This window comes from Mus musculus, chromosome 6 (genome assembly GCF_000001635.26).
Source record: "Mus musculus strain C57BL/6J chromosome 6, GRCm38.p6 C57BL/6J".
Classification (NCBI taxonomy): Eukaryota; Metazoa; Chordata; class Mammalia; order Rodentia; family Muridae; genus Mus; species Mus musculus.
In genome coordinates, this window is record NC_000072.6 from 146924581 (window position 1) to 146950504 (window position 25924).

Here is a 25924-nt window from a genome sequence, read left to right on the forward strand (position 1 = left end):
CTCAGCAGACCTGGGAGACAGATTCTCTCCTCTGAGTTTCAGTGCTCAGAGCACTCTCTGCTGGCAAGCTCTCTTACAGGGAAGGTGCGCAGATATCTTGTTTTTGGACCTCCTCCTGGTCGAAGAAGAAGGCCCAAAACAGGGCCTCTCTCAGAAGCTGTGTTGCTTTGGCAGTTCCCAGAAGCTGTCAGCTTCTGTGGTGCAGACTCTCACCTGTGCAGACTAAATTCCTAAGTTCCAGGGAGTCCTGGAACCAAGATGGCGACCGCTGCTCCTGAGGCTGAGGCCGCCTCCCGAGCCAGGCGGACACCTGTCCTCTGGTCCGGACGGTGGCCGGCTGTCTGCGGCCCGTTAAGGGTGCTGCCTCAGCAGCTCTGTGCTTCTGCCCGTCCCAGAAGCTGTCCGGTTCTCTGGCACACTCTCTAACCTGTTCAGACTAATTTCCTAAGTTCTGCTGAGTCCCGGAACCAAGATGGCGACCTCATCTCTGGCTCTTAAAAATCTTTCTTCCTCCTCTTTAAAAATGGTTCCTGAGTCTGAGGGGTAAGGGGCATGATATAGATGTCACGTCTGTGGCTGAGTACTCTAATTTTTTGTGAATTTCTATGCTAAGCATCCTTCAGTGCACAGAGAAACTTGCCTGATGAGGTCTGAAAGAAATACTAACGTATGGACACAGAGATACGGCTTTGGAGGTAGTTTGATATTGTCTGTTTAGCAAAATAATAACACTACACTTACCCTTACCTCTAGGACCTAAGAGCTCCATAACCATGGCTTTTTTTTTTTTTTCTTTTTTGGGGCCAGCTTGACAGTAGTAGGGATGCATTTCTTCCTTAAGTTCAACAGGAAAGCAAGCAGTTGGTTACACCATAATATTCACTCTACTATCACACCCATGGACATATCTTTCCATGCTGGTTATTATTCTAGTTTACACGGTTCACAGCTGGACAAGACTGGTTTTGCCCACCCCGACCCCTCTAGCAGCCTGAATAGGACCTTCTGTAACTAGCCAGCAGGGAGGAAACTTTCTAGTGAATCAAGAAGCAATGGCATTATCCTGTATTGTTTGGTGAGTCTTTGGAATGTCCGTGACCAACTGGAGGGGAGGTCGCCCATGCCTGGGGGCCTTTGACAACCTAAGAATTCTAGTAGGAACATGACTTGTTGTGTAGGGTAGCTGCAATTAAACTCTCAGAATGTGTGTGTGTTAGTGTGTGTGTGTGCGCGAGTGCATGTGTGTGCATGTGCATGCATGCACGTGTGTGTGCATGCGTGTGTGTGTGTGTTTTATGAAATACTAGATTTCCATGCAGGTTTCCCAAACATCCTTAGTATTTGTTTTTCCACTCATCTACTGCCTGCTCTGCCCTATCTTCCCATCCTTCTTCCCACATAAACGTTCCTCATTATTTCTCCTTTCCTTTTTATATTACCTATGCTATACTCTTTCCCCCTACTTTCACATCAGTGGTCCATTACAGTGTCCTTGATTCAACAAGTATCCAAATCAAACACGCAGACTTGAGAAGTCAGCAGTAAGTAAGAGGTGTAAGTGGGTAAGGACGTCCAATGTCTGTCTTTCTGTGTCTGAGATACCTCACTTTTCAGCTCCGCCCACTTACTGCACGGTTTACTTTTCCTCACAGTGGAATAAAATTCCGTCGTGTGTAGGTTCCACATCTTCATTATCCATTCATCAGTAGATGAGCCTCTAGGCCGCTTCCATGTCCTGGATGTTGTTACCCATCAGTTTTGTTCTTCCCAGGCATAGAGTGTTCAGATACACACACATACCTGAAAGTTTTTGTGAGCTTATAAAAGTGCTGTCACCTAGTTACTTTAACAAGCTGTTTTCTGCGACTCCTAATGTGTGAAAAAATGCCTTTCTGTAACATACACAGCTCAGTTTTTAAGTGACTCCACTGTGTTCTGTTCGGCTAGACTCTGTTCTTTGATGTAAGTCATTCCTAGTTGTTCATTGAGTTGCTTGGTAAACAGTTCATTTTTGTGCATTCCTGTGAGTAGTGTTTGTAGGTCACAGCTTTCATGCATTTAAAATGTTGCCACATACTGCTGTACTGCCCTTGGGTAAAATATATTGATTTGTGCTGTATCAATGGTTTCCTATTCTCTGGAAACTCTCAACAGGTAGTTGGTTTAAGGATAGGGTCAGGTATGTGAGGGTCGGGCATAATGAGGAGACTTAAGTGTTACAACTGCCTTTTCACCTTTCAGATTCTGGGCTCTGGGCATGCATTATCTCCTCGGCCATGAAACAAGGGCACAGTTACTTCTTGTTTTCCTGAGCCTTTCCAAATGGGTGTTCTGGGAGGAAACTCTTGTTAAAATGCTTGGTATCGTATGTCCTTCAGAGTTCAGAGTTCTTCAGATTTTTTGAATATTTGTGTAGATTTTTGGGCTGAGCATCACAATTGCTCAGACTTTTTCAGAGTATTTTGGATTTGGGCTGGGCTGTTTAGTTTATACCACAGTTTTTAGTACTGGGGAAAAAAAAAGGCTCATGTTAACTTATATTCTAAGACTGTTAAAGAGATTGCTTTAGTTTCATTAAAAACACAAACACAATTTGGGAGGTTTTTTTTTTAATACATTTAAAAAATATAGTGTGCACACACTCTTGTGCATGGGTCATCATAGTGCATATGTGAAGAAGGGGTTGGTTCTCCTTCCTCCTTGTGAGTTCCTGGGATTGAACCCAGATCGTTACCTTGGTGTTAAGCACCTTTACCCACTGAGCCTTCTTTAAAGGACCGAGCCTCAGTTTTAAAAAGTTTAATTTGAAGATAAAAGAACAGATGCTGAGTCCGTTCTTGTTGAAAAAGCAAATATCAGATTCTGGAAGCTGGTAGAACTTTGGAGAAGTCTGTGTTTAGTTTCCCATTTTGGGGCATGAGCTTTAAAGACATTAGTGGGCTTATGGGATATGTAGACCTCAGAGTTCGGCTTCTGGGATGAGCCAGTAATAAACGTTAGTTCCTTCTGATTCTAGCTGCATGTGATAGGTCTGGAATGTTGACTTGGTAAGCTTAGGTTTCAGCTGGAGGTGGTTGTAGGTAGGCACCATTCTGCACATAAGAAGAACCAATATACTTTTTATGACTGTTTGAGAGTAAATCAGCAGCGTAGTTTAAGAACAGTCTTCTTAAGCATTCCCTTGGGGCTGGTAGGTGTGGCACCGTGGGGTGGTACATGTGCAGTGGGCAAAGCCAGGGGCCTAATCCCTGCATCAAAGCAGCAGAACAGAACACACCCATTTGGTTCATTTCACAAGTACAGTTCTGTGAACTTATTTCAGCACAGTTTGCCAAGCCTCATCTTGTTTTCCCCCCTTTTAAATAAGGTAGAAATAGGATGTAGTTGTTTTCGAGAAGTTGAATGTTAAGAGGTGAAGGTAAATGAAGGGAGACTGCACGATCAGCTTTTCCCTGCTGTGCTGTTCTTCAGAGGCCTCCACTTTGTCTTCTGTGGAGCCTTTGATGTGTCTGTCATCTAGTAGTTTTGCACAGATATTATTTGCAACTTGCTGCCAGAAAGCCTCCAGGGGGAATCTTCCTGCTTTCCAGGTCCCTCCTTCGTGCTTATCTCTGCCCTCATGGAGTCTCCTGTTCTTTTTCCCAGGTCACCAGTTCTGTCAACCTTTCTAGGTATTGGCAATGGCCACTGTCCTCACCAAGGTCCTGACTAGCACCCTAGACTCTTTAGTCTTGTTTGTGACCTCTGCTTTCAGACTGTGGGTACTGCTGGACCAAGTGACGATTCACTGTAGTCTCTTTGGCAGAGGGACAGACAGCAGTCTTTTGATTTTTTAATCTGTTGACTTCCTACCCACTTTTTGAAGCTGTTATGATTTCTTCCCCGTCCTTTTTAAGTCTCTTTCTGCAATCCCCACTTACTCTCTAGGGATGATATCATTTCCTTTATTTATTGAAAAGATCCAGGCCAGGGGTCACATATTCAAATGCCACCAGAAGGCATTGAGATAACTTAAAAAAAAAAAAAATCTAAGAAATGAGACAAGAGGCAGGGACTGTAAGTGCAGTGTGTGTGTGTGTGTGTGTGTGTGTGTGTGTGTGTGTGTGTGTGTGTGTGTGTGTGTGTGTGTGTGTTTGACCTTTGCCCCATGGGAACTTGGCTTTAGTGTTGCTCCCCTCTCTGTTTTATCTGGAAAACTCAAACGTCTGTTTTTCTGTGTGAAATCTGATCATGTTAAAATCATCCTGGGTAGGCCACCAAACAGTCACTTTCCTTTGCCACCTCAGCATCTTTCTTTGTCACCCTTTCTTTGTCTTTGTGGTGTTCTGTGTTTACCATCCTGTCTCAGGGGTTTAACCCTTTGTCCACAACTTTCTTTTCTCTACATAAAGACACTTAACATGCCCCCTTACTCCTGAACGGTCTTGGTGCTCTCTGTACCTTTGCTGTTGGTCTCCGTTGGTTGGACAAGCATCTTACCTTGTTAGAATGGGAATGATTCCGTCTCCTCTTTCCCAGCCCCAGCTGCTTACCTGGGTCCTCAGGGCCTCATCATTTCTCTTTCATGCCTAATTGGCTTTATAGGGCTTTTCATTCATTGCTTTCTTGATTGATTGAGGCAGTGTCTCAAGTAGCCATGTGTGCAGGATCTGTGCAGCTGAGGTTTCCTTTGAACTCTGATCCTCTATCTCTGACTTGAAGTGCTGTGACTACAGGGGTTCACCACCCTACTCAGCTGTTGCCTTTGCTTTTTTACATTATTTTGCAGATATTAATTGAACAAACCAGTGTGTTTCATTGTGTATTTTTTATAGACAAGATAACATACTTTGACTATTCTTATTGTCTATGTCTCCCCTCTTGATGCCACTCCCTACCTTTTCCTTATTCCCTTCATGTCCCCAGGATCTCCTCACTCCTCTAATGCTTTAGCTGTTACCTTCATGACTTGGTCTTGAGGATCTGAGACTGCATTGACTTGAATTTTTGATTTTGAACATAAATTTACCATCTGGTTTTACTTGTCCACCCTGCTGTGTCCCAAATACTGTATCTCAAAGATTTTTTTTTTTTAATCACTGTTTGCTGTACTTTTGCTGTTAGTACTCCTCACCCAACTCCACCTTGTGGAACAGGACTCACTTCATCTCCCTCTCACTCACCCAGCTCCTCAATGGCTCCTGTTCAATTTCAGAGTGACATTTTTCCTTCTAAAACTTCGCTGCTGCTCTCCATATCTTCTTGGAAGGCTTTTACTTACAAATTAGCCAGAGATATCTTCTCCTTGTCTTTCTCTGGTTCCTCATGTGTCCCTGTTACCTTGTGGAAAGCCCAGCTCTGGCCAGGCTACTCCTTGGCTTGGAAAACCTCAAAGACAGTGAGTTAGCAAAGCTTATTGGCTTGCTTGCCAGTGCTGTCAAGTATCATTCTAGACTCTTCTCTCATTGTCCCTCCAGATACTCTCTACTCCAGTGCACTGGAACCATGGATATTGCTGAACACTATCTTGGCCACACTATTCAGTTTTCTGTGGCTGATTTTCTTCTTGCTTCTCCCAGCCCTGTCTTAGATACAGGGAAATTTATATTGTTACACAGCTGTCTAACCCAGCAGATCTCAATCTGTGGGTCTCAACCCCTTTGAGGGTCATGAATCAGAGATCCTGCATATCAGGCATTCATATTATGATTTACAACAGCGGCAACATTGCAGTTATGAAGTGGCAATGAAGTAATGTTATGGTTGTGGGGGTCACCACAATCTGAGGAACTGTATGAGAGCATCGCAGTGTTAGGAAGGCTGAGAACCGATGGTCTAACCCAGTCTCCCTTCTTTGGTAGGCCTTGCCACTGCCTTTAGCTGTGAGCTGCTCTTCCATTTTGGCTTCCTCAGATTTTCTTCCTCAGATTTTCACCTGTGCGCGTCCAATGGCATCGGTCATTACATGTCATTAGTTTATTTTGTAGAACATTAATAAACCTCTTTTCTAAGTCTGTTCTTTAGAAAGATTCTGTGCTTTTTAAATTTTATACCAAGTAGGGTGTAATCAAATGGTAGGAATTGAATACAAGTTTTAACTGAAAATTCATGTTACTAATAATTAAAACATAAGAGCATTGAATTTTTTTTCTCTCCTTCCAACTCAGCAGATTAGAATTCATGAAGTGTGTGTGTGTGTGTGTGTGTGTGTGTTTTTCCCTGAATGCCATACTTGGCACATGACAAGCACTTTGTCAAAGAAAAAAATTCTTTGTCTCTGACTTGAATGCTTCTTATATATTGAAGGTCAGCTCCACGATTGTATCATGTAAATAACATCATTGTGAAAAATATATTCACCTTCTTTATCATCTGTCTAGCCTAAACTTAATGTGGAAACTGAATCAAGGCTGTAGTTCAGACTTTTGGCAACTATTGCTAGTTTTTAATTTACTCTACTCTACAAGCATCTAACAGTTTGTTCTCTTCTAAAAGAGAGAGAGAGAGAGAGAGAGAGAGAGAGAGAGAGAGAGAGAGAGGACATAGCATTTTCTTACAAAGATGGAGAAGGTGAGAAAAGCTTTGGTATTGGCCTTGGTTAACACACTGATAGGGGAGTTTGCGGTTGTCCTTTATGATTTGCTTGGCCTCAGTGCTTTGTTATATAAGATGTATATCATAGTCTTATCTGTTTGCCACAGAGACTGATACACTTAGAATCTGAACTGTGTGAATCCCTGTGTGTACTGTGCCATACGGCTATGTATGTGTTCATTTGTGTATAATTTAGTGGAAGACTGTAGTCATTACATTCAGTTCAGGCAGAACTTTCAGAAAGTAACAGTGCTTAAATTCCCAAGCTGCTTAGGAGTTTTCAATTAGAATCTTTCTTGGGGGTGGAAGGACACCTTTCAGTATTATTTAAAACAAGTCCTTATTAACTACCCCAGAGATGATTATGCAGCAGCATGCTGATTTAAAACTACATGGGCTCTTTTTGATGTACTCAGGACAAATGTAAACACTTTGGAATCTTCAAGAAACTAGCAGGACTATAGGGAGTGCTATTTTAGCAGGGGAAGTGGGTTGACTGAGGACCTCAGATGTCACTGTCAGGTTATATATTCCTCTGGTATGTATGTATGTATGTATGCATGTATGTATGTTTCACTTTGTGTGTGTGTGTGCATGTGTGTATGTGTATTTATTTGAGATAGGGTCTCTTTATGTAATTTTGGATGTCCTGGAACTCACTAGACCAGATGAGCCTTGAACTCACAGATCTGGCTACTTCTGCCTTCCTCATGCTGGGATTAAAGGTGTGTGTTACCATGCCCAACTTTATTCTTCTGACTTTAAAGCTCAGTGATTGTACTATGGTGACATACAAGAACCTGTACACCGAGCCCTGTACAAGCCAGAGGGAAGAAACCATCTCTTTGTCTAGCTTTGGACCTAGAAATGCACTACAGCATTTGAATATCTGATTTTCCCCTCTCTTCAGTGTAGTGGTTTTAAGTTTTATTTATTTTCAGTGTTTGGTTGCTTTTGCTTGCATGTATCTGCACAACTGTGTGCAGAAGAGGGCATCAGATCCCTGGATTGGCATTACTGGCAGTTGTAACTGCCATGAAGTTGCTGAGGGTTAAACCCAGGTCCTCTGGAAGAGCAGCCAGTGCTCTTATCTGCTGAGCCATGTCTCCAGCTCCAGTGTCCTTGTTCTCTTGAAGCTAAGGACCATGTCTTTCTTGTAGCACTCAACCTGATCTTCAGTTTCATTGCTAGCTTTATTTTTCTGCCTGACCCACAATGAAATAGTTTTTGTCTTCTTTAGAAGTTGCTGGATAGGCAGAAAGCAAAGCTGTGTTGGAACACAAAGATGTTATGTTATTGCTTAGAAGCATCCCATGTAACTAGCCATACTACCCAATTACTCAGGAAGTGGGTATGCATGTAACTAGCCACACAGCCCCATTGTTTGGGAAAGTGTTCATGTAACTAGACACACAATCCCAACTTGTGACTGAAATTTGCTCAACTTGAAACAGCTTAACTTAGTGTTGCTTGCTGAGGACCCTGGATTGACAGCTTGCATATGCCAAGTGTCTTTCTGAGAGAAACTATGTCCTCCTAACAGACTCTTACTGAGAGCCATGGGGATGGAGTGTGAAGTTTGTGTGCCATTAACTCCCCCAGAGGATGGATGGGAGGGAAAGTTAATGCTGTCTGCAGTGAGAGCAGATGTGAGGACTGTGATTCCCACAAGACTTAGGAACCCACTCTCGGCATGTAGCCGAGTTAGACTCCAGCCCAGGTTTTTGTTTTTTTTGTTTTTTTTTTTTAATATCTGAATTCCTACACACACGATTCCAGCTACAGGTCTCAAAGATTTTGGACTCAGGTCTGTCTAACTCTAACTTCTGTGTTACCCTTCTACCTTTAGAAACAACCATCCAGCCTCCACCGGTCTTTCCTTAAGGTCCAGTCCAGGTACCTCTCTCTCCTCAGAACTTTTTAGATTTGACCGTCAGGAGCCTGTGGAGCTGTGAACCTTTCACGTATAGCTTTGCTTTAGTCTCTGCTACCCATTTCCTCTGCGAGGTTGTGAGCCTCTTCAGTGAGAGAAATGCCTGTTACACTACACAGGATGGAGTGTAGACACTGTGCACTTAGTGTGAGGTCAGTACCTAATAAAGGCTGAGAAGCTCCTCAGAATTCCCTGCAGTCAGTTGGAGCCTCGTCAACCTGTTTTCAGTACGAAAGGGCACTAGGTCACATGGAATTGACACACTTCCTCCAGAAATCCCAGGGAAGGCAGGAAGTGTGGGGATGATTCAGCGAGGGGGTTCTTCCTGTGCACGGATGGGCGGCTGTGGCTGCATGATTTCTGTCAGTGTTTGTTCCACCTCTCCCAGGTGGAAGCCTCATGGGAGCAATGAGACCAGGTGGGTACACATCTGGAAAATGTCGTGTCTGTCTGGTCAGCCTCCTGCAATGCTAGCTTAAGATCCATGTGATCAGTTAGCTTCTTTGACTGTTTACCACAGTAAAGAATATGGTGGCTTTTATGTTTCTAATACCCTAAGGTTAGATCTAACTTTAGCACCAGAAAGAACTCAAACATATAGGAAAGTCCAACTTACATTATTTTAGATGTCAAATTAAGAGGGATACTTTATTGTATTGACACAGCATTTAGAACTAATAAACCTTTTGAGATTTGATTGTATTTTATATGGCCTGCTAACATTAGATTAATGTCATCGTAGCCTGGAGATGAAGTTATATGGGCTGTGTAGCTGGGTTACCTGGGCTCTGGCCCTGACTCACCACTCATTAATTAGTCTCGGGCGGGTTACTTAATACCTCTGCCTCAGTTCTCTCTCTAATTTATTTTTCATGTAAGGTTTTTGCCTGAATTAAATGAACTAATTTTTTGTTTACCTACTAAAGATAAAGCTCTCAGTATCTAGTATTTATTTTTCCCAATGAACATTAGCAATTAGTGTATCATAAATGATATAAATAAAGCAGGTTAGGTAGGTATGAGGCAGTGTCACTCAGCGAGTAGCAATGGGTCGCTGGAGTAGCTTTAGAGAGGAACAACCTTTTTCTTTTTCCTTTTTAAATTTAGTTTTATCTTTTACTTATTCACTTTACATCCTACTCACTGCTCCACTCTTGGTCACCTCCTCCCACAACCCTTCCCCTACCTCCCCCTTTCTCTGAGCAGATGGGGGTCCCCTGGATATCTCCCCACTCTGGTACCTCAAGTCTCTTCAAGTCTAGGTGCTTCCTCTCCCACTGAGGCCAGATAGAGCAGCCCAGCTAGAAGAACATATCCCACATATAGGCAACAGCGTTTGGGATAGTCCCTACTCCAATTGGTCAGGACCTACATGAAGACCAAGCTGCATATCTACTACATATGTGTGGGGGGCATGTTGTCCTCTGAGAGGCTCCACCCAGCAGCTGACTCAGACAGATACAGACATCCATAGCCAAACAGTGAATGGAGCTTGGAGACTCTTACGGAAGAATAGGAGGAAGGATTACAGGCTCCAAAGGGGGATAGGAATTCCACGGGAAGACCAATAGAGTTAACTAACCTGGACTCTTGGGGCTCTCAAGATCTAAACAACCAACCAAACTTTTGGCCTGGACCTAGGCCTCCCTGCAAACTTTTTCTTAAAGGACCAGATACTAAACAGCTTATACTTGGTGAATCTTACAGTCTCTGTTGGTATTATTCAGTCTTGGCATTACATCTTGCAAGCAGCAGCTATGGATAATATGTAGACACATGGATACAGCTGTATTCCAGGCAAAATTTAATTTACCCAAATAGGTGGGAAGCCACATTTGGTTGTGTAGAGTCCCTGCCCTGGGCACTTTAGTCACGCCTGGAGCTTGAGGGACTGTGAAGACACTAGCTTCACTCTCTATTCATTGCTTAGCACAGGGTCAGGCCTTAGATCAGCAAAGAGACTTAGATTAGCTGTCATGAATGAGTCCCTTTAAAGGGTGGCATAGAAGTCACTTATTTAAGGTCTCAGAGCATTTTCTTGTGATCCCGAGGTTGTGGAAAGATCAGGGTTTGTTTTATTTGATGGGCACAAATACAGACTGTTTTTTTCTTCTATAATCTCTATGTAGAAAAGGCTTATGAGCCAAATAAAAAGCAATTTGCAATTGTGCTTGTTGGTACACTGAGGGTTTTTCTTCTAGATGTGTTGTTTATATGGGTTTGGGTCTTTTATTTCTTATTTTTCAGTACAATAACGAGCTCTTGTTTTTAAATTAAACTTGCCAGTGGGCCTTTTTGTGAGTGGCTGACTGTGTTGGTGAGTTTGTATTTATAGTCTAGGTCGGTTTCTGAGGAAGTGACTAAAGTCCCTTGCATTCCATTAAGACAACACAACAAAGACCATCTTTGACTCAGGGAAACAGGGCCTATGATGAAAACTCAAAAAGCTAATGGTTAGTGTTTATCAATGTTTTTATGTATTCAGTACTGCTTGGGCCAGATAATCAGAGCTTTGTGCTGAGGGCCAGGTTGGATGTTCGCTGCCCCTCAGTACTCCAGAGAGAATTCCTCTGCAGCAAGTTCAGGCAGCACTTAACTTACTGATGGGCCCTTTTTACCCTTTAGATGTTTTAAAGTGGGTGTTGTAGAATATAAGTATATACTGCTCCTCTCTTTAAAGTATCCTACCAGAACCCTTGACACATGTCCAGCAGAGAGGTTGATGGTGGTGGGACCCAGGAAGCGACTAACTTACGGAAATCCACTGTGTCTTGTTCTTTGTTACAGGTCCCTGGTTTCCCCATCTTTCTTTTTTGTAGTACTGTTATAGAATACTTGAGGCTGAGTCAGTTATAAAGGAAAAAGTCTGTGTGTGTGTGTGTGTGTGTGTGTGTGTGTGTGTGTGTGTGTGTGTGTGTGTGTGTGCGCGTGCGTGCGTGCGTGTGTGTGTGTGTTGGACACCTTCTGCTTGTTCTTGTAGCCAGTGATGGTGGCTGAAGGAGGAATGAGCTGGTCCAGTTCTGGGCTGTCTTTGTTTCTGGGATCCAGGCCAGAATTCACATTTCCCCAGAAAGGACCCATTAGGAATGGTGGGTGGGACTGGGCTGAGCTCAGTGTAGAGTGCTTGCCTTGCACTCGTTGGAGCCCTGGACTCATCCCTAGTAACATTTTTTTTGTTTTGTTTTTAAAAGGGAAAGAAGGCAAGGGAAGATTGAATTTTGTGTTTCTGTCTGCTCAGTGCTGGCACATTGAGTTTCACACTGGTTGAAATGGTCATTGTTTGCTTTCAGTGCTTCACCTTTAAAGGGGTTTTCTGCACTCAGCATTTATTATTATTATTACATAATTTTTTTTCTTTTTTCTTTTCTTCGAGACAGGGTTTCTCTGTATAGTCCTGGCTGTCCTGGAACTCACTTTGTAGACCAGGCTGGCCTCGAACTCAGAAATCCGCCTGCCTCTGCCTCCCAAGTGCTGGGATTAAAGGCGTGGGTTATCACGCCCGGCTTACATACATTTCTTATTTCAGTCTTTTCATAAGCAAGTTACTTTAACTAAGTTCTAGACAGAATTATAAAACAAAGGAAGGTAAAGTTGCTCTGCCCACTGTCATGCATGCCCACTGTCATGCATGTCCACTGTCATGCATGTTCCCTGGCTCCTGCCTCTGTTCTCAGAAGCACCTAGCTGGCCTTCCTACAGGTTACTTTTAAAGCACCTATTTCTGGCAGCTCACAACCTCATAGAACTCCAGCTTCATGGGATCTGACACTATTTACACACACACACACACACACACACACACACACACACACACACACACACACACAAAGAGAAAATGGCTTATCTGTTGAACTTTATTTTTGGAGCGAAGCTTGATCTGAAACTTAGGCTTGACTTTACAAACCATATCAGCTGCTATAGGAAACTTTAGGAAAAGCACAATGCACAGATACTTTCCTGATGTGATTTGATGAGGGGTAAGAAATTCCTTAAAGACCATGTACACCTCCACTCGTGCCTAAAATGCCCTTGCCAGGGAAGAATTCTGTTTCACTGTCAAAACCCTGTTCCTGGAGCTTTTATAAAGAGGAGATGGGAAAAGAATAAGTAAATAGATGCCTCCAGCTGGAGCAGATCTTTGTCTCCCTGCTGGAGGCTACACTGTCAGCTGTCTTGGAGGGGACGCATAGTCCTCATGTGTACACTGGAGTGTTTCTTATGTATGAAATGTGTAAAACAGTAAGGGTATCTGAAGGGCGAGCCATGAGGCATACGTGTCGTCTTGTGTTGTCCACACAGCTCCTCTTAGAAGAGAAGCATCTCCTTGCTTCTCTTTACCTTGACACACCTTTGTACATCTGGCCCCATAGCTATAGGACCTCATGTGGATTCAGTGGAGTTGGACAAAAAGTATTTGAAGCAATGACATCTGTTCCCAGACTGAATAATCCCATCCCTGTCATTATTCCCTACGCCAGGGCTTCTTAAACTTTACACTTGTCACCCATTTCTGCCCAAGAAATTTTTACGTGGCCTGGGACACTTATTATATACAAGCCAAACATCTACTGTTAAGGAATCAAAAAAGATTTTTTGGTATATGTATATATGGTTAAAGATGGATGGCTGGATATTTGACGTTGTGGGGCAATGAGCATATTAATGTTTTTAGTTTATTAGTATTTCATTTTTAGACAGGATCTCACACAGCCCAGGATGCCTAAAACTTGTGAAGTAGCACAGGGTGGCCTTGAACTTGTGACCCTCCTGCTTTTGCTCCTCAAGAACATTTTGATTTTTATAGTGCTGAGTATGCTACTTTGCATAAGTATGTGAAATAAAATGGCCAAAGTATGTTTAGGGCTATTTAAGAAAAATTTAAAAATTCTGTTACAATCTCAAGTCAAAATTCATTTTAATAATTAAAAAAAAGAAAGAAACTCAGGCAAGCAATTCAAACAAAAATTTAAAAAAACCAAGCATTCTAGCATAGTGTAATCTGAAGGTACTAATTTGCTACTTCTGTGATGAGGAATGGCGTTAAGAAGATATTAAAAGTCTTTGTTTTCATAATTAAGCTTTTATGTTTCTGCAAGAAGGCTTTGTATGTACGACATACAAGTCTTTTGAAACTGCCAGAAACATTCAACCTTTGCTACATGTTTTAATTGCTTTTTGGTGATTCCATATTCTGAAACCTTTTATTGCTGTGAAAATTCTCATGACTACATTCAGTTATGTGGTCCCGTATTGGGTGTCCACCTATGGTTTGAGAGGCTGGACTCTAAACAGTATAACGACAGCTTTCATAGGAACAAGCATTATTGATAACCTAGGCACGATATAAAGTACACAGGATAATGAGCTTCGGCCATATACATCCGTGAGCTCTTGAGCATCTTAAGGTTCTGGTATCTAGCTGGAGATCCTAGAACCAATTCCTGGACAGATTTTATTGTAAAAATCCTATTCATTTGTTTACCTAACAGCTGTTCATAGAGCATCCACCATGTGCTGAGTGCTTTGGCTGTAAAAATTAATGGTAGTGATTTTAGCAGAAAATTCGACTTTAAGGAATTTTTGAGACTGTCCATAGCTGAGGTGTACAGAAAAACATGGGGCCAAAGAGGCAGAAAAGGAGGTGCCTGGGAAAGGAAGGCGGTAGAAGGAAGTCCTTCACATGAATTTTCTCCTTTTAATAACTCCCATGACAGTAGCTTTATGTGAGTTGTTTATGTAACAATTTACCACCTAAGCCCTTTTTCCTGCTGTGCTATGATTTGAAATCTGTTTTAACCTAATTTTTGATTTCTTTTCAGTACCAAACGTCTATGGATCAGTTTGCTAAGGACGTGCAAGATTGGAGGAGCTGAGAAATCAACACTGAACCTGTTCCTTTTAAAGTGAGTAGGCTTACTCCCATAACCGTTCATTTCAGACATCCTTAGCTGTAGTTAGCAGTCAGCACGTCACACCCGAGAGCTTACCCCCTTCCTCCTTACAAGCACCTAAACTTTAAGAGCATCGTGGTGAAAATGGGCATGTACAGGTTCAGACGTGTCTCCACGGCAGTCTGCCAACCAGTCTTCATCTGGCAGGGATCAAGCAGGACAGCACAGGCCTGGTAGCATACCAAAGGCACCGCCCTTTTCCTTCTCAGGTGCTTTGTTGCTCTTTGCCTTCAGACCCTGTGATAGCTTGTCCACAGGAGTGAGGCTTGTTGGCCCTTCCGTGACCCTGCAGGCTGAGGAAGTGTTTTCATGTGGCTTAGCGGCCTCCCTTCTCCCCATTCCTCTTGCCAAGTGGTGATATTATTGCTGAACTTGTGCTAGGTGGTAAGTGTTTGATTGACTTGTTCAGATTTATTCTGTAAGTTCTACGTTTTACCTTGCGCCAAACACTCCTCTGACCCTATTGCCTCATCCCCAGGTAGTTACTGAGTCGGAATTTTAGTGGCTAAGAGAAGGGAGGATGCTGAGGGTCAGTGTGTACTGTCAGTCATCCGGATGTGAGTGTGGACACAGCTGTCACTGTCTGACTTTTTGATTGCCATATCCTTAGTAGTGTTAGAATGCCATTCCTCCCGGGAGGTGGTGCTGCAACATGTTTAATCCCAGCACCCGGGAGGCAGAGGCAGGAAAATCTCTGAGTTGGAGTCCCCCCTGTCTACAGAAGGTGTTCCAGGGCAGCCAGGGCTACTCAGAGAAACTCTGTGTCTAAAACCAAACCCACACCTAAAGCAAAAAAACAAAACAAAGCAGTGCCATCCCTATCATGGTGGTGGTAGGACACTGGTGCCTTCTGAGTTGTGATTATAATAGAAATGTGATTCTGATCCCCCGAACCCTGACAGGAAGGACGGGAGTGGGGAGGAGAAACCCTGTTTCTCGTCAGAGTCAAGAGACGACTGGTCCTGGGTCAGTGTTTCACACAGAGATGAACAAGCCCTTGCTAGATAGCTGTGTGGAGCAGATGTTACAGATGAATCCATCTGTGTGTGCAGCATCTCTAGTAACAAAATTACTGGTGCTGTACATCTTCTGCCCTCGGGGTCCCAGGAATAACCAGTGTCCCGACTGTTAGTGTCTTTGAGTAGTTTTACTTGCCTTTAAAATGTATGGCTAGAATCATACCGCATATATTCTTTTGTGTGTGGCTCATTTCACTCAGTCTGTATGTGACATTCCCCCGTTACTAAATGTGGTTTATTTTTTCCCTTCTCCTTGCTCTGATGAGATCTAATTGTGCAATTGCAGGGCACTTAGGTACTATCCAGCCTATTTCTAATGCTGTACATACATACAAATTCTTAAAAAGACCTTATTTTGTGTGTATGGATGTTTTGGCTGCGTATATGTCTGTCCACAGCTTGGGATCCTGGTGTCTGGCCAGAAGAGAACATTGGATCTCTGGAACTAGGCGTATAGATGGTTGTAAATCAACAAAGTGACTGCTGGCAATCAAACTTGGGTCCTCTGGATTAGCAGTCAGTGCACTTAACTGTTGAAACATCTCTCCAGCCCCTTATTTTTTTTTAATTATGTGTTTATGCATGTGTGAGGACAGGTATGTGCATGTGAGCACAATGCCCATGGTGGTCAGAAGAGAGTGTTAGATTACTGGAGCTAGAATTGCAAGATGTTGTGGACCTCCACATGTGTCCTGGGCACCTAACTCAGAGTCTCTGCAAGAGCAGTATGTACTTGTAACTGCTAAGCTATCTAGTGAGGAGGATGTGTGGTCTTTTCCTCTATGTGTGAAACTTTGAGTTTCCTTATGTGTGAAACTTTGAGTCTTTGGGAGGTTAGCCACCTCAAGGCCACAGAGACCCATGGGCAGTCGTCTCCTAACTCTCTCTAACATGGTCTTTCTAGGCTGAGTATTCAGTTTTGACCCTTTAATTATTTCTGTGCCTATCTTGTCTTATGCTCCTTTGTGGATCACTCAGCAATTTAGGTTCTGTGGAGTGAGATGAAAGTAGACTTCTTTGAAAGCAAAAGTATTGATATTTAGGTGGCCTACTTCCCTGTGATGTTCTGAGCACCACAACCATAAGGGACAGGAGATGCTTTCATGGGTCCTCTGGGGCATGGCCAGGCAGAAGTCCTCCCTGGAATGCATGTGATGTGTAAGGCTGGTCCCTTGGCACAGACAGGTTTTATTTGCATAGCATAAAAAGGGATTGCAGAGGAGAGAAGAGAGTCTAGAGAGAGGTGTGTCTGCGCTGCCCTAGAAACTGTGACGACACTTGGTGGACCAGATCAAGAGCCTGGGAAAGTGACATCTCAGAGGAGGACCTGATGTGTAAGACCTGATGAGTCTAGGGCCAGGAGTAAATGAAATGGATCTGATCTAGCATGCTAGACTCACGAGAAGTTTTGATTTTCCTTTCAGAAAGCTTTGAAAAATAGTCCCTAAAGACTGAATCTCGAGCCAGGAAGTAACTGGATAAAATTACCGAACTAGGAAAATGTAGTTTTATAATGGATGTGGGCCTCAGAGCTTTCTTTTGAGAGAGTTCTGTCTTCAGATCACAGCCCCACCGTCTTCTTGGCCTATGAACCCTGGGTTAGCTTCTTTACCTGTAAAACGGGGATATTATCATGCCCCATGCACTTCCTGTTCCAGTTTAGCACAGGCGTGTCTTCAGTGTGTGCACGGGTGCTCTCTTATTCTTGTGACTAGCAGCCATCTGACTATCTAATACAACATAGTGTTTTCCCAGTTAAAAAAGAACATTATGAAACTAAGCATGGGAATGCTAACCCAAACCTCAAGTTGAAAAGGAAAGATGTAGGAAACACCTGTCCCATGTCCTGGGTGTGTCACTCAGCAGGGCCCTCCACTGAAGACCTTAGTTATTTACTTGTGTCAGCTTGAGGCCAGTGCAGCTGAATTCAGGGAGAGCAGGGTCATTTTGCACATTGTCATTTCTGGCCTTGCTTTTAACTCTTGCTGGGTGTTTTGCAGTATCTTGATGGTCAGGGTTTTGGCGAGGTCTCAGAGAGTGACTGATTCTGCAGACCATGTCCAGTATGAGGTCTGGAAGATTTCCAGCTGACCATGGTCAGTGTCATCCACCTCTGTCAGAGCTGTGGCACATGATGAGTTCATGCTCTAACAAAATAGCCTAGTGTGAGAAGGGGACTTGTAGAGGTGGTTGAGCCAGAAAGAGCAGTGACTGTGAGTGTCTAACTCCAGCCCCCAACTTTTCTACTGTGTGGTGGAAAAGCAGGAATTTGGTTTAGATTGAGACAGGAGCAGAGGTGGGCTCTATGAACCCACTAAATACCTTGTCTTGTGTACATTTGTGCTTTTCTTGATATTATATTCTCTCTCATGCCTGTCCAGGATCAGAAGTTTCTATGACTATAAGGGTGAAGATGGTCTTGTGTTGCAACTTGTGTTTACAAATAGAAACTGTGACCAGACTATAAGTGATGCAGGGTTCTGTGAGTGTGTGTAAATCTATATCTCACCGATACTACTTTGTATGCTTTGTTCATTAAGGGTAAGGTTTATTTTCCTCTGAACTAAATAATAGGTAGATTAAAAGTCATTGCATATTCATTCATGGTATACATAAACACTTAGGTTTATGTATTTATTTATTTAATGGGGTGACTCCCACTCTTGATTCAGGGTGCTACTAAAAGCTTTCTCCTCAAGGAACAACTTTCTGTAGGCTGACAGAAGACAGTGGCAAAACTAACATACAGGACTAACATTTGTGCAAAGCTAAAGGCTGTGGTGATAGCATTTTGGGGTTTCACATCCGTAAAGTAGAAATCGGGGTTCTGTACTTGAGTCTTCTTGTGTTTCCTCTCCTCTTCTGTTGAGGGATGAAGGATGTCTTCTGTAAGAGATCTCCTTGTCTGTCTTTCAATTCTCAGTTCCCACATTCTAGTCATGCAGTTAAGAACGTTCCTTTTAAATGTTGGGTTTGTTTTATTGTTTAGATATTGAAGAAATATGTATTTAAGAGCACCAATTAAAATACTAGCGGTGCCTGGTAGAGTGGTTCATGTCTTGATCCTAGTATTTGGGGAAGCAGTAACTGTGAGTTACTCAGCCTGGCCTACATAACAAGTTTCGGGAAAGCCAGGGCTGTATAGAGCCACCCTGTCTCAGATGACAGCAACAGCAACAAACACCAAATATTAGCATCAAGGTGGGTGTGTCATGGTATATTTATCATCCTAGTACTTGGGAGGTTGAGACAAGAGGATTTTGTTTTTGAGGCTGCTTTGGACTACATAGCTGGACCCCATCTCCAGAAGAAAATTGAAATATTGGTATGCATGGAATTAACAGAATAAAAATAAGTGTTCAATTGTGTTTTTCACTTCCTCATTATGGCTGTCCTGAGCCTGACGGCAGGAGCAGCACAGGAAAGCATCCAAACCGATGTGACATTTGTCCACTGGGCTTGGGAGGCGTTACTGCCAGTTGAGTATTGATGTAGTAGCATCCTGTGCCTAAGAGCACAGGTAATGCCTTTGTCCCTCCTCTATGATATCGATTCTTGCTTTCTTGGCTGGGGGTAGTCTGTTGTACCTGGTTATACCACTTTTGGGGGTGGCCGGAGCCATTTGTAAGAATGAGGTGAAGCCCCCTGTCTAGCTATGTCTTTGCCTTCTCTTAAATGGTTTAAGAATGGCTGTAACATGGGATGGCTTCCACCCATACAGGCCTGCCTGTGTGTCCATATAGCACTTTGCTGTGAGCCTGCAATTTGCAGCCTCTGATAGAGTATAGCCCCTGACATAGTGTCAATCCTGTCTCCCCCCGCCCCCTCAGGAAAGCATATCCCATGACTATGTCCTATCTGCCCTTTTCTTTATAACCCCCTTGCACTCACTGTCACTCTGTTCCTTAGAATTGACATGTCTATTTCCTGACTTTTTTTTTTGTGGAGTGAGCATAATTAATATGAAATACATTTTACCAAAACAACAATAAAAAACAAAAGTAAAGATCTCATGTCTTTAACATGAAGTGTTTCTAAAGTTTTTTTTTTTTTAAAGATTTATTTATTTCATTTACATGAGTGCACTGTAGCTGTCTCCAGACACAGGAGGGCATCAGATCCCATTACAGATGGTTGTGAGCCACCATGTGGTTGTTTGGAATTGAACTTAGAACCATCTCTCCAGCCCTTAGAATTTCTTGAGAGTGGTGCTAAGGATTGGATTTTAGAATATTTAGGATTATAGATTTTTGTGTTGGGAATAATCCATTGCTTTCTGTGTGACAGGTATCAAATGTGAATTTCTTTTTCTCTCCCTCCCTTGCCTTCCTTCCTTTCTTCCCCCCTCCCTCCTCCCCTCCCTCCCTTCTTCTTTCCTTCCTTTTTCCCTCCCTTTCTTCCTTTGGAGGTGATTGGTCCCCACATCAGGGTTCCAGTAAGCCAAGGCCTTCCATTGCTTCAGAAGTACAAAAATAGAGAATAGATTTAAGTGGGTTTGTAAATCCCCCCCATTTAGCCCAGTTCATACATCTGTGCATCATGATCCAAGGACAGAGACTCTGCCTGCTGTGTGCACATTTTACTTTCAGGAGGTATTTGTAGAAATTATGGAAGCTTTGAGTTTGTGGTATATAATCCATTGCTAACTATAGTACAATAATGTCCTCCCTGTTTACATTTGTACCCAAATTCAAATTGTCATGGCACTGTCAGATATGCTTGTCTGTGTGGATTTTACTTTATATCTTCTCTCTGTAGTAGTAATTCTGGCTTGGCCTTAGAGTGTTATCGGGCATTTGGCACTGTGATATGCAGATTTTAGAGGAAAAGGTCAGCAGCTGTCTTTCTGGGCTATTCTGGGCATTTTGTACTATATTTACTTGGGACCTAACTTTTCTGACCCTTGTTTTTTGGTACCTACCCCTGCCGTGGCCTCTCAGCTTGCTTGGAAGCTTTTCAGTCATTGTGTGCATGGATGGCAGTTTTGTTCAACAAATGAGCATTCGACTTAGAGCAGAGCTAGGACATAGGGCAGAAGCCTCCACTAATGTCCCTCATTTTGAGCATGGGATTCCTGAATGACGCAAGGAAGCCAGATTCCTGTGCCTGGGCATTGAAATTGTTTACTCTTGGAGGAGGTTAGCTCTGTCCAGGAGTCATGTGGCTTCTGAGGCATTCTTAAAGGTTTTGTTTAGCTTAGTGGAATCTGAGTTGCCTTATTCTTCATAATTTTTGAAAACCGTACAATGTATATTTGCTTAGACAAGTGAGACCTTGAATTGTTCTAGGAAAATTCATTGTGTTAGAACTGGCTGCCAAAGGCAGAAGGTGTCAAGGGATTCAACAAAGACTCAGCTCCAGGACTGTGCAGAAACACAGTTATTAGTGACTTATGCATGGAAGTGTACCTAAGGTAGGTCCTCATATCATGAGACAGAAAGACGTTTATATGATAAACTAGGCAAAGGGAGCCATGGGCAACTGGAATGCATCTGGGCTTTTTCAACAAGAAAAACCAGTTGTAGAGGAGCCAGGCATGGTAGTGCATGCCTGTAATTCTAACACGTGGGAGGCCGAGGCAGGGGGATAGTGAGCATGTGGCCAGACTGGCTTACAGAGTAAGACTCTGTCTCAAAACAACAACAAAACCCTGTTACTGGGCTGTGTGTGCAGTCCAGGTTTTACCTAGTGTACACAAGGCCCTGTTTGGTTCCCAGCTCTGCAAAGAAAAAGATATATATTAAAATTATATATAATATAATATATTACATATATTAGTATTATAAGGTCACTTCAGAAGCAGAGTATGTGTCAATGGCTGGCACCAAAAGCTTATCTGAGGTTTTTTGTTTTTTGGGTTTTGAGGCTGGGATAAGTCCTCAAATTAACACATTTCCAGCCTCAGCTTCCTTCATTGCTGGATTGCAGGTGTATGCCATGTTGCCTGCTTGACCAATTATCTTTTTAGAATTTTTTTTAAAAGATTTATGTTTATTTCTTGTATGTGAATGCTTTGCCTTTGTGTATATATGTATGCACACCACACGTATGCCTGGCGCCCATAGAGGTCAGAAGAGGGCTTTAGATACCCTGGAAGTGGAGTTACAGGTGGTTGTGAGCTGGGAACGGAACCTGAGTCCTCTGTAGTTCCTTGGCCAGTTATCTTAGTGACTCTGCTGATTCTGAGGAGCCTGGATGCATGCAAAGGTCTCCTGGAAAGCAGAATAGACACCTTCGTGTCAAACTGGGTCCTTGCTGTGCTATGTATTGGTTTTGCCTGAGTCCGACACTGAACAGCCCTTTCAGAGCCCTTTCACCCACACTGGGGCTCCTGTGTGTCTGGGAAAGGTTAACACCCAAGCTCCAAGCAGGAAATGATAAGAATGGCAGGCCTTCAGTCATTGGCCTTCTCACAGGAGAAGACAGCACGCACCCCTAACCCACAGCAACCCCCTGGGTCTGGTGGCTCTCCTTTGTAAGGCTGAGTGATCCAGAAAGGCTGAGATAGCAAACTGGGGCCCAAGAGTAGTGCAGGCTCTGGGGGCTGGGTGTTGTTTCCTGAGATAGCACTGAAAAGGGAAAAAAGTGTCTGTGGTGGGACTCTGCTCTCCGGACTCCTGTCTCTTGTCACCTCATGAGTGATGCTCTGTAAAGTTGGCATGAACCTGAAGTAACTGGGTATTTTTCCTAGAGGAAATACAGAATTAATTTCCTGCCAGCCTCTGGTCACGGCATTTTTTGTCAACCAAATTAGTACCTAACCTTGTTTTATGTGTTTCTTTTTAGGCATGATTTAATAGTTGAATCATTAACATCTAGCTCATGGCCAAGTGCATTCTGACCCATGCATGCATAAAGCTTGGCTGAAAAACGTATTGTTTGTCCCCGAGGTCTCTCAGCCTTCTTGACTTGGGGATGTCAGGTAGCCTTTTTCAGCACCAAGCTGGGGGCAGGGGTGGGGATGGGTGGGGAATCTTTGAGACAGTAAAATTTCCAGTGAAAGGCACATTGATGTGAAAACCTTCAGGATACACCTTGGAAAGGGCTGTCACAGTCTGAGGGTCAAGCTGAACCAAAAGGCCAGGAACCTCCATGAGGGCTGAGGGCAATCCCCGACGCCCATACTTCCCCCTCCGCCAGCTGGAACAATCCTGAAACCACCTAGAGTGGTGGTCTTGGGTTGTACAGTGTTAGCACAGGACAAATTCATGCACAAAACAAGTGAACACATGTGAGTACACTGACCCTAGTTGTCGGCCATGAATCACCCCCACCCCCAGTCCAGCTATACAGGTCATGTGGTTGAGGCGCAGATACACTCTCCCACAGAAGCTAGCTAAAGGTTATGAAAGGAAGTGACATTCCATCCTAGATCTTATCGACTTAAATTGTTTCCTGCAGATTAACCATTCATTTTACCAAAGGTTTATCATGGAGCCTCTGTATGAGAAACTGGGTCAGGGGCTTTGGAGCATGCAGAGATAAGCAGAACATCAGAGCCTTTGTCTGGTGGGAGAGAGGGGTGTGGGCATGTGTTTCTGCTCTGATTTCTACAAGTCAGGGTAAAATGTGCATTTACACACCAAAAACAAGTGCTTGGGGACACAAGGGGTGGGGTTAAGCCTCAGGCCTCGCTGGCTCTCTTCTGTAGCATGGCTTGAATATAGCCTGTGCTTGAAGGATAGGATTTGAAAACAGGAGAAGCAGTGTGGACTGAAGATGTAGCCAGGTTAGGGGAAGTTCCTGATAGGTGAAGGAGCATGAGCCTTGGCAGGAGCGCCTAGAAACTGCTGCTGCTGATGCTTTGATCTCAGGTTGGTGTGGGGAGGCACTGTAGAGAAGTGCAGTGCCTTTTTACTTGAATTTTCTTCTGTGGCCACCAGGAGTTGTGACAGATTTCTTAGAATAAAGAGTGTTATGTTGACAGCAGTTAGCAGCATTTACACTCTATAAACATAATGTGCCATTAATCCTTGTACTGAGTACTCATTACTACTTTCTTTTAAAGGTTAGTGCTGTAGTATTACAGCTTATAGATGAAGAAAAAGAAGGCACAGAGAGATTAAGTAATTTCCTCAGAATTCACAGCAAGTTTAGAGGACCAGGGGCCAAAGCCAGGAAGTCTTAATAACTCCCTTCTTTAACCTGGGATGGAAAGATAAACTTGTCAAGAGTTTCTGAATGTTCACTGCTTGCAGAGTGTTCGTTGTATGTCGATGTGCACGTTTGTCTCAGACAGGGCCTAAGCTCGCTGTGCTTCGTGTGCTTCCTGTGTGCACTATTTCCCATCCAGGCACGTTTGATGCTGTCCTGCTCCAGAAGGAAAGGAAGCATCAAAAAATCAATATTCAGGAGCTCTTAGACCTGTTCCTGCAGGGCGAGGAGCAGAGAGGTCTGTACAGCGAGTACTTCCCAAGGTAGAGCAGATGGAAGCCCTTGCAATGTGAGGTCATTGAAAGGTAAACTTGCCTCTAGTGGGCAAAACTCTTCTGACCTCAGCGAAACTAAGCAAGCGGAGCTCTTGCTTTAGAACAACCCTGGGATGCCATTCTGCTCTCAGCTAGACCCGTTTGTGAGCTCCAGTTAGGAATTGAACACCCCTGACTGTGCACGAGACTGACTGGACGTTCCTGGAGCCAAGGAATCCAAGACAGAACCCAGGATGAATGAGGGAGTCTAAAGAACCGACCCATTTATATAACCTTAGCAGTTAATATCATGTTCCAGTGCTTAAAATGTTAGTTATTTTAAGTAGATATATGACTAAGATACTGTGTCATGAAAATGTTAGGCATAGAGAACTGGACTCCTTACTTCCTAGAGTTTGTTTTTCTTAGTGGTTTCCTGGTCTTAGCTTTCTTATTTTCTTATTTGTAAAGAATCGAAGGTGTTCTCTTATGTAGCCTTGGTGTTATTATACAGTAAATATTCGACCATATCGTCAGTTGGTAACACCTGTGCAGCCGTCCTGGCTGTCAACTTGACTACATCTGGAGCTAACTAAAGCCCGTGCAACTCAGGACCCTGAGGGGGATTTTTTCCTTAAGTCATTTGAAGTGGGAAGAACCCACTTTTAATCTGAATCTTTTGAGGTAGAAAGTTACACCTTTACTTCAGATCTTTTGAAGTGGGACATGGAAGAGGGAAGTTTGGTCATTGCCTGTTTGTTCTTGCTCTTGCTGGCAAGTCCATTTTGTTACTGGCGTTAGAACCGCCTTCTTTAGGATTCTGGCTTCTACTGAAGACAGCTGAGACATCCAGCCTTGTGGACTCAACAGCTACTGGATTCTTGGATCTTCTGTTCATAGGCAGCCATTGTTGGACTAGCTAGACCACAGCCTGTAAGCCATTCTAATGAATATATACGTGTTATATTTTATCTAAAAGATATAATAAATAAATATTCATTCTATAAGTTCTGTTCCTCTAGAGAACCATGACTGACACAGCTACTCGATCATATTATATACTATCTGTCACTACCTGTTTTTTCCAGATGTTATGAAGAATCCTTTACCTAAGTTTTGTTTAGCTTTGTGGATTTGATCCAGGCTTCAGTTGGAGATCATGAATAGCAGCTGGCCTCATGTCTCTCTCTCTGTGGTCTCCATTATAACCTGCCATGTCTCTCTGTCTTTTTCAATTAAAAAAAGTTATTTTGTGTTTTGTGATCCTAACATGTTTAGTTCCAGAGAGTGTCTAGTAGAATGTTCTGCAATCTAAGATTTATCTGACTACTGCAGTCCTTGTGGTGAGATTCAGGTTGAACATTGCCGGCCAGTCTACGCTGCTTCTCTTGAAGGTGTAGGCTGCTTTCTACCCGTGGAGTGACTGTTGGACTACCTCCAAATACTGTTTCCTGACAGTCCTTTACACAGTGGATTCAGTGTCTATTTCTGGTCCTTATGTGAATGAAATTGCTGTGTTGCAATAATGGTACAAATATTCTGATGCCACTTTACTGATAAACTCTCCTGTTTGGGAAAACGTAAGATCCCAAAGTCAGAGCCCATGGGTGCATCTGACATGCCGCCTGTTCTTTGAGCGTGGGCTTACGAGGGAAGTTTTATAATGGTCAGGGAAGAGGGGGAGTGGCTGCTCTTTGTATTTTAGAGGATTTTTTTTTTAAACTTAAAATAATAGATATTGAGGTAGACAAGGAGTATGCAAGTCAATTACCATTCTTATTCCCTTCTGAACAGATAATGCTGTGGTAATGAGATTAGTGTTCTTTCAAAAGCCACAAACTGGAGAGATGCCCTCCGTGCCTTGGAGGTAGTTTTTTTTTAATCAAGCATACTGTACTGAAATAAAAGGGTATTAAATCCATGAGGTTCGTTTGAAATGTGGGATAAGACGGAAATTGTTTAGCAAGGGAACTTCTTGATCTGGACTAATAATCTTTCAGGGAATTTATCCAAGGGCTTTTGCACCCACTCTGCTGAAGA

General features: G+C 43.2%; 1 protein-coding gene across 18 annotated transcripts in view; it reads left to right on the forward strand.

The window, feature by feature from the left end:
• The window catches only part of Ppfibp1 (PTPRF interacting protein, binding protein 1 (liprin beta 1)), a 145417-nt gene that overhangs the window by 37972 nt on the left and 81521 nt on the right, over nucleotides 1-25924 (forward strand). For 17 of the 18 annotated variants that reach the window (XM_011241625.2, XM_011241624.2, XM_006507098.4 and 14 more), the window contains one exon: nucleotides 14326-14409. The gene's annotated coding sequence lies outside the window, so the exon portion shown is untranslated. Of the gene's footprint in view, nucleotides 1-8834; nucleotides 8925-14325; nucleotides 14410-25924 lie in introns of those variants that run through there. The other variant, XM_011241626.2, reaches the window with a different exon arrangement.